Source organism: Ursus maritimus, unplaced genomic scaffold, assembly GCF_017311325.1.
Source record: "Ursus maritimus isolate PB19 unplaced genomic scaffold, ASM1731132v1 scaffold_6, whole genome shotgun sequence".
In the NCBI taxonomy this organism is placed as follows: Eukaryota; Metazoa; Chordata; class Mammalia; order Carnivora; family Ursidae; genus Ursus; species Ursus maritimus.
This window is the reverse complement of record NW_024426774.1, coordinates 73,604,898-73,612,986: the sequence shown is the minus strand read 5'-3', so window position 1 is coordinate 73,612,986 and position 8,089 is coordinate 73,604,898. Positions and strand designations below refer to the sequence as shown.

The following is an 8,089-nucleotide window of genomic DNA, read 5'->3' as shown; positions in this document are numbered from 1 at the left end:
CAGAAAATGGCAGGAAATGTTCAGACACAGACAAGAACGCTGGGAACGTGAATGGGAATAGCCAGAGACAATGCTGGAAGGGTCGGGAGGGGCTCGAAGCAGCTGGCCACACTGCCAGCCCTTGCCTAGAAGGCAGTGGGGAGATACAGTGGGTTCGTGAGCAGCAGTGTGACTTTGCCAGAGCTGTGTTTTGGAAATGTCTCCCAGGCCAGAGGGTGGAGTATGGATTACATTCTTAGAACGCTGTCCTTGGAGTTGTGTCATGTGGCCCTTTGAGAGGCACTAGACTGAAGGCCAGTTAAGGGTCGCCACACCTCTCCATCTTTGCACACACTCTGCCCAACTTGGGGTGACCTGGCCACCCTCGCTGGCCTCGATTTTCTAATCTGTAAAATGGACATATAATAGCACACACACATGGATGTCACTGTCACTCTGACAGTAGGGCCAGCGTGCCTGATTCAGGGTCTGGCACGTCACAGAGGCTCAAGAAAGGGCAGCTCACTCATTGCTAGAACACACCGTTCCCTTTCCTCTGCCTGAAGAAATCAAACCAACCCCCCTCCCCCATGATCTAGTTCAGACTTTACTTTTGAGAACCCTGCTAAGTGTACGACTCCCTCCCCTGGGCCCACCGAGCTCTGGACTCACAGGGGCAATGCAGCACGAGCCCTTCGGGGACAGCGACCTGTGTATACATCTATCACCCCGGTCCCAGACACTTCGTGGGCCTGGGTAAATTGCTGTGACTTGGTTCAAAGCATGAAAAGTGAAATAGCAGCCGAAGAGGAAGAGGAGGAGGAAGAAGAAGAGGAGGCAGCGTGTTGAGGAGCACGGGGCCAAGCTCTTGGGGCGCGTTACTGCGTGAATCCCTGCATCTCCCCGCGAAGGCGGTGTACCGGGCGGGATAGGCTAGCTTGTGCGGCAGTAACAACCATCCCAACGTTTCAGTGGTTGAAAACAGTAAAGATTGATTTAGGCGAGCACGGCAGGTCATCTGAAGTGTTCTGCAGTATGTTTTCCTCACTCCGGGACCCAGGCTGAAGGAAGCCCCCTCCCCACCCCACCCCATAACACCACTGTTAACCCCGGCAGCGAGAAGGGGAGAGGAGAGTTCACACATTAGCGTGCACTGTTGTCCCCTGGAAGTGGCAGGTGTCAATTCTACTCACATTTCATTGGCCAAAGCAAGTCACTCAGCCACACTCACCCCCAGGGGTTAGTGAAGTGCAATCCTGCCAGGCCTGTCCCCAACTCTGTGTCACCGAAGGCCACACAGGTGGGTCAGGTCCATCCCTAGCGGTGCTAACAGCCACTCCCAACAGGGTGACTCAAAGCCCCCTTGTGGCAGAGTTGACCCCCCATCCAAAGACTATTCACTCCCTCCTCTGCTCTGGAACCCCCGTCCCCCACCCCGCCCCACCCAATAACATCAACACACAAGAATCTGGGTCAGTCTTTATCTTCCAGCTAAAGTGAACTCATTGAGGAATCAGCTTTGACTTTGGTTAGGCATGAAAATCACAACCACATTTCACATCTAACACTGAGGCACTGTAGGTCTGGCAAGCAGCACAGGAGAGAGGGGGGAAAAAACAGGGACAGCTGGCTTGGGGTTGGAATTCAATTTCTTACCAAATAATTACATGCTATCTGCGGGCTGGGATCACACACTTGAGTTTGTGCCACAAGGAGTCAGCCCCATGCATTTCCCAGAGCCCATTACCTGTTTTTTCCATCATCATTTGCAACGGGGATTGTGTAGGCTCTGGGGAGGCAAGTCTGCTGTGGTGTGTATGTGTGTGTGTGTGTGTGTGTGTGTGTGTATGTGTGTGTGTGTGAGTGTGTGAGTGTGCAAGACAGCAAGCCAGAAAGGAAGCTACAAGCAGACAAGGAGCGTCTCTTGTGAGCACGGTCCCTGCTGGTGCTGAGAAAGGAGGACAGGTCTCTGTCTAGCTTCTAGTCCAGACTTCAGAAAAGCGTCCTCAGTGCAACGTGTGTGCTAAGCCTGGCTCCCTACCAGATCGCAAAGAAACGCCCTCAACCACAGACAGACTTCATTTTGCTCCAGGCAAGTTAAAGGAGCCGCACTCAGGCAAAGGGGTGGGGGCTCAGGGGAAAGATAAGCGCAGAAACAAGCAGAGTTTCAGGCAGACAAAGCAGAGCATAAGTTCAAGGTCAGAGACCAGTGACATTCAGAGGGCAAACCGGGGACAGAGGCGGGGCTGCTGAGGGGCAGGATGGTATGGGGGGGCAGCAGAGGCTCTAGGGCTCTGCTGTTTACCAGCTGGGTGGCCTGGGCAACTTCCCAGCCCCTAGAAGCCTCAATTAACTGAGGCTAATGAGAGCCCCCATGTCACAGAGTGCTAAATAGGTATGCAGCAGCCGAGGCCCTGCTCTGCTCTCTGGGCCCTGGATCGGGGAGTGGGGTGCCCAGTGAGAAATCCTCCCTCCCTCACTGTCCCAGCACAATGGAGCCCTGGCCCGGAGAATCAAGTCCAGAGGGAAATCAGTCACCTTGTTAGGCGGAAGTCTTTGTCTTCCAACCCTTCTTCCAGCCCTTACTGTCATCCCTCAAGACCTTGCTGGCCACCTGCTGCCGTCCAGGTCCCTGCTGGTGAGGGTGGGGGCGGGGGGCAGGGTTCTGGCGGCAGAAGAAATTCCAGAGCCTGATCTTTAGGAACTCACAGTCTAATGGGGAGGAGGTGGCTCACTACCCAGAAAACTAGGACCATGGTTTGGGGCAGGAAGAGCTCGGGGCCAAGAGGCACAGAAGGAGCTGGAGCCTCAGCGATGGAGGGGATGAGTCCGGGGGCACGGAGGGGCATGGCAGGCAGCAGACACACCTGGAAGAAACGTCTGGAGGGGTTCGTGGGGTGCAGTTGGGTGGCGAATGCGGGATCCTAGTGACAGGAGCAGTAGGCTGTTGGTTGGGGATGTCCAACCTCGGGAGCTATGGTGCAGAAACAGAAGGCTCTGGGGTTTTGTTTGGTCAGGGATGGAGAAGGCAGCCAAAGCATCTAGAGATGGCTACAGGAGACAAGATGGGTGTTGGCGACGTGGGATGCTGAGTTCACGCCCCCTCCCCACCCCCCAGCTGCAGACAGAGGAAGAGCAAGTCTCTCTGGGTGGGGTCCCCACCTCCTCTGTCCAGTGGGACAGGACCTCACTTGACTGCCCCAGCGCCAGGCTGAGCCTGGCTTGACAAACGGGCCCTTCCCCCTGACTGGAGGGGCCGAGATGTGCCATTGTTAGGCTGGAAGTGAGTCACAGAGCTTTTCCTTCCTTCTCTTCCTCTCCACTTTGCTGGCCTGACACCTCGTGTGTTCTCTCTCTCGCTTTCTCACACACACACACACACCTTTCAAACCCATGAACTATAAATAAGTTGTCCATCTGCACAAACCCCTCGCTCCAGCGCTCCAGCGCTGGGGGGGCGAGGGGCCTGGCTCGGGGTTCCTGTCCACGTGTGGGTCTCCGGAGCACGTGCCCGTGTGCGTGAGCGCACAGGTGCTGCCGAGCCTCGGATGTGCTGGTGTCTGAATCTGTGAGCTCATGCGTGTGGTTGAGCTCAGGAAGGGGTGTCTGTGAGCGAGCACAGCATACCTGTGCGAGGTTGCGGTCGGAGGAAATTTCCATGGGGGCAGAGCTCTGGGTTCCTGGGCTGCGGGCCGGGCACAGGTGTGTGTACTGTAGGTCTCTACCACTGAGGGGCAGGGCGTGGGTGGCGAGGGTGTATTTGTGCCCAAGGTGTGTCCGCATGGATATCCGTGTTGTGAAGGAGGTGGGTGCTGGGCGTGGAGGAAGTGTTTCTGTCTGTGTTTGTGTGGGCGTTGAGGGTGTCTGCGCCTGCACCGCCTGCCTTGCCTCTGGCCCTGCAGGTCGTGAAAGGACTTTAGGACTTGGTTGTGACCGAGGCGGGTGTCACACCCTTCAGTTACATTTCCCTCAGCCTGGCCGGAGGGCCCGAGATAAACCCATCAGCACTGGTGGCCATGGCGGCGGCGGGGGCATTCAGGGGGTGTTCAGGGGGTAGGGAAGCTCATCAGCCTGAGCACTGGGCCTAGGAGAAGAGTGAAGGCAGGGCCTTGTTCTCTCACTCCCTCCTGCCGTCCCTCACCTGAGTCCAGCCAGGGAGAAGGGGCATCAGGAGCACAGGGCCCACCGGCCACCAGCACGCAGGACTCTGCTCGGGCACTCCCGAGAAGGTGCCCCTCCACTAGCATGCGGTCTGCCCCCCACCTAGGAGCCCCTCCCATCTGACCCTGCTCCCAAGCAGACCTCAAGCCCCACAAGGCAGGCCCTCTGTCTCCCCAGCGTCCCCATGCATAAAAGAGGGACAATGATATCTACAGAAAGGGGTTAACTGTACCCCAGGTGAGCCTGGAGTTGTGGCCACAGAAAACAGAACTCATCATCCACGCTCCCTTGTCATGTCTCCTACCCCCAGAAAAACAGTTCAGTTGGATCCTTCCCCAGGGTTGGGGCGGGGAGGGTGTGAAGGTCCTTGGGCCGTCTCTAGGGGGCGCTGAGAGGCAGGCAGCACGTGCCTGCACCTGTCAATGGATTAAATGAGCAAAAGACTGGCCAGGCCAAGGAAGGGGGCTTGAGGAGCTGTGTGAATGGGGGACAGAAGTTCCGTGGGGCCTGACGGAAGGGTCTGTCTGTGGGATGTGTGACTTCTGTCACCCACTGGCGGTAGGAAGAGCGCCGGGGCGCCTCGGAGAATTCGATCCCAGGCTCGCACGGACTGCGCTCTTTGGAGGGGGTAGCCAGGTTGTCCTTGGATGGAGGAGGAGGGTGATAAGGGATAACTGAGGTGTGCCTGCTTTCCCTCTCCTCTACAGGCCTCTCCAGGGCACACTCTCCCTCTAGAGCCCCTCAAGGAGGTGGAAATCCATTACTTCAACCCAAGGTGACAGCAGGCAGGGTGAGGGGACCATCCCCCAGCATGGGCCCTGGAGGGAAGCATCTCTGGGGGACCCTAGCTTCCAAGCTTGGCTGCCTTCTCCTGGGCTGTCCCCCCATGACTGGCCATGCCCTGTGAGCCGGCGCCCTGCGCGCTGCATTAGCAGGACGGGGGCGGCTCCAGGGTCAATTCCAAATTCTGGGGGGTGGTCCCGGTCCCAGGAGGTGCTGTCTTCCTCTAGCACAGCCCATCCATAAAGGGCACTTGTGCCCGGGCTACACCGCCCACCTGGGGCTGGGGGCAGGGGCTGCTTCGAACACAGCCCCACAGTGAAAGCGGGACAAACGCCCCTGTGTGCACTCTGGCCGAGGTGCCGGAGGAAGCGGTCGGGGCCGAAGTGTTAATGGGCCTCCTTCCTGCACTGCCCATGCCAGCTCCTCGGTGCTCATCCCTCTCCCCTGAAACGCCCGCTTCCGCTCAGTCTCTGCACACTCCCTCCGTGTCCCTGGCCACAGACCTGTCCCGCTTTAACAAACATCCCTCTCAGGCTTTGGGTTTATGGCTTTCCCTCGCGCCCTCCTTCATGTGGTTGGGAACCAACGCTCCCCTTCCCCAGTCCCCAGAGCAGAGGCCCGGCCTGGGGTGGAGGGGGCTGGGGCTGGCCTCAGGGGCTGGGCCTGGCAAAAACACTGGAGGGGAGGCTGGGATCCTTGCATCGGGGAGATGAGGCCCAGCCAGGCAACAACACAGGAGGGATGAGCTCCGTCCTGAAGGAGGGCAGTTTGGGGGGGCCAGGGGGCACAAGGCAGCTGCAGGAGCCAGGAGGGGTCCTCAGAGAGGACAGGGAGACCATCCCTGAAGGGGACAGCACCAGCCCAAACAATGGCGAGTGGGGAACTGCAAGAAGGGGAGCAGGGGTACCTGGGGGCTTTGTTTTTATTCGTTTTTAAATGGAACATTTCTTCAGCACCAACTGTGTCAGGGGCTAAGGAAGTCCTGCGATTTGATGATCTCATTTCATTCTCACAGAAACTCACCAGTACCGTCACCCCCATTTTACAGGAGACAAACTGGGGCCCAGAGAGGTGAAGTAACATGTGCCCAAGTCACAGGGCTGGCTAGTGGCTGAGGGAGGATTCCAGCCCAGGCTGCGTCCCCGTGTTGAAGAAAAGCCACCACACTAGGTGCCTTCCTGTCGACGCCGTGGGGCTTTTGTATCTGGGCCTGAGCCGGCCTGCTCTGTGTCCCGGAGTCCCTGGGTCAGCCTCAGGAGGGCCAAGGAGGAAGCATTCAATCCCAGGGCTGTCTGTGCCCTCACACACGAGAGCCTCAAGCCCCCTCGGATGTCAGCATCATCTGTATGCTGGCATTTCCCACCTAAGGATGTGGGAATGTGACTAGAAGCTGTTGAATAAAACACACATTCATTTAAAAACGTGACTGAATGTATACTTGCTCCTGGTCATTTATATTTTTTTTCTCAGTCCAAGGATTTTAAAAATACCACGGCCATCACGGGGAGCAGGGAGCCGGTCTGCAAAATGTTTCAATTCTATGAAAGAACACTTGTGTTCGAGAAGCTCAGAAACCACTTTACAGACTAAGACCCCGATGCCCTGAAAGGCAGCATATGCTGGGCAAGTTTCAGAGCCAGCTGGGGCCAGAGCCCTACTAAGTGGGGTGAGGCTCTCCTTTTATCTGGTCAGGGCAGCCCCCCACATCTCCATCAAAGAAGCGGGGGCTGCCCCAGGGCTGCAGGGGTGGGACCATTGGGGATCCAACCCATTGGGACACCAGGCTTGAGGGACTAAGGGACTAGGAGAAACGTGGGGGCCTCCCCTGTCTCCCAGCAACGTGGGGACAATTCCGGCACGCAGGAAAGAGCCCCAGCCCTACCAGTCATTTGCTTCTCGCAGCCTTTCCTAAGGTGGGCATTTGCAGGTCGTGCTGGGGAAGAAGGAAGCTATGTATGGACAAGCAGGAAGATGGGGGGCTTTTTTCAGTGGGGAAGGTCCCGGTTTTCCACACAACCGGACCAAAGGGAAAGACCCCTCCAACCGCCACTATGGAAGGAAGCAAAGGAAAGACATTTCGGGGGCATTTACCGTGTGCCTGGCACTGTGTTTTTGCACGTTAGTATTTTTCTTTTGTTTTTCATCTCAACAATCCTGTAAAGCAGTTCTGAAAACTCCCATTTCTACAGTGGCATTTTGGAGAGGTTAAAGACTATTAAAAGGCAGAGCCAGCACCTAAACGTGACCTCACGTGGTTCTAGGGGCTCAGAGCTGCTGCAGAGAGGACTGGGGGGGGGGCAGAGGAAGAGGGGTGAGGCCCAGCCCCCACAGTCCCAGCCCCCGCGAACATCCTCTCTGCCCGCCTTTGTTCACAAAACCGAAAAAGTGATGATGGTTTTCCTTCCTCTCTTTAAGAAAACAACAGAATCAAAACAAACAGAGAAGGGGAACTCCCCTCCTGTAGCTTTTGCCAGAAATAAAAGGAAGAAACAGTCCCAGTCATGCTCTGGGCAGCCCTGCTGCTGGGACAGGGCCTGGAAGGGGAAGAGAGAGCACCCCTCATGAAACTAAAAGCTTCAGGGTCCCCACCTCCTGGTCCTGCTCAGCGCGCCTCCCCCTCACCCCTGCAACCCTTCCTTACTCGTGGCCTCACCACCCCATTCTGACACACAGAGCTGAGGCAGCTGAAACTTTCCAGAGGGCTTCAGTAAATCCCAAGGAAGGACAAAGAGGAAATAAAAACACACAAGTCCAAGAAATAAAAAACACCTCTGAGAATGCACACTAGCACTGTCGACCCCCACGGGCAGTTCCCACTTAGGGCCCCCAGACCCTGCCCCATCTCCCCCTCCTGAGCTACCTGCCCTGTAGTCCCCGCTGAGGCGGTGTTAGCCTCATGGGGGTCCCTCTTTTCGAGAGTCAGAATCGTCTGTACCTTAGTAGCCACGGCAGTCAAAATCGGGAGCAGCCCTGGGTTGGAGGTCCTGCAGGATGCCCACCCGCGTCCTGGCCAGGGCCCTCCCATTCACCACTTAGTGCGGACTACAGTTCCAGATGTCTTGTGCTGATTGGCTCACGTGAGGTGACTGACAGCTTCAGAGATCCGCCCCCTGCATGTCGGACCGCGGCCTTAAAGGCTCAGCAATGGCCTCAGTCACAGGCCTTG

At 57.0% G+C, this 8,089-nt stretch overlaps 1 long non-coding RNA gene across 1 annotated transcript; it reads left to right on the top strand.

Annotated features, from left to right (window-relative positions):
• Positions 1 to 4,848: 4,848 nt before the first annotated feature.
• On the top strand, positions 4,849 to 7,659 carry LOC121100967. The gene is made up of 2 exons (XR_005832750.1): positions 4,849 to 4,915; positions 5,972 to 7,659. It is a non-coding gene; the product is annotated as an uncharacterized LOC121100967 (long non-coding RNA).
• Positions 7,660 to 8,089: the final 430 nt, after the last annotated feature.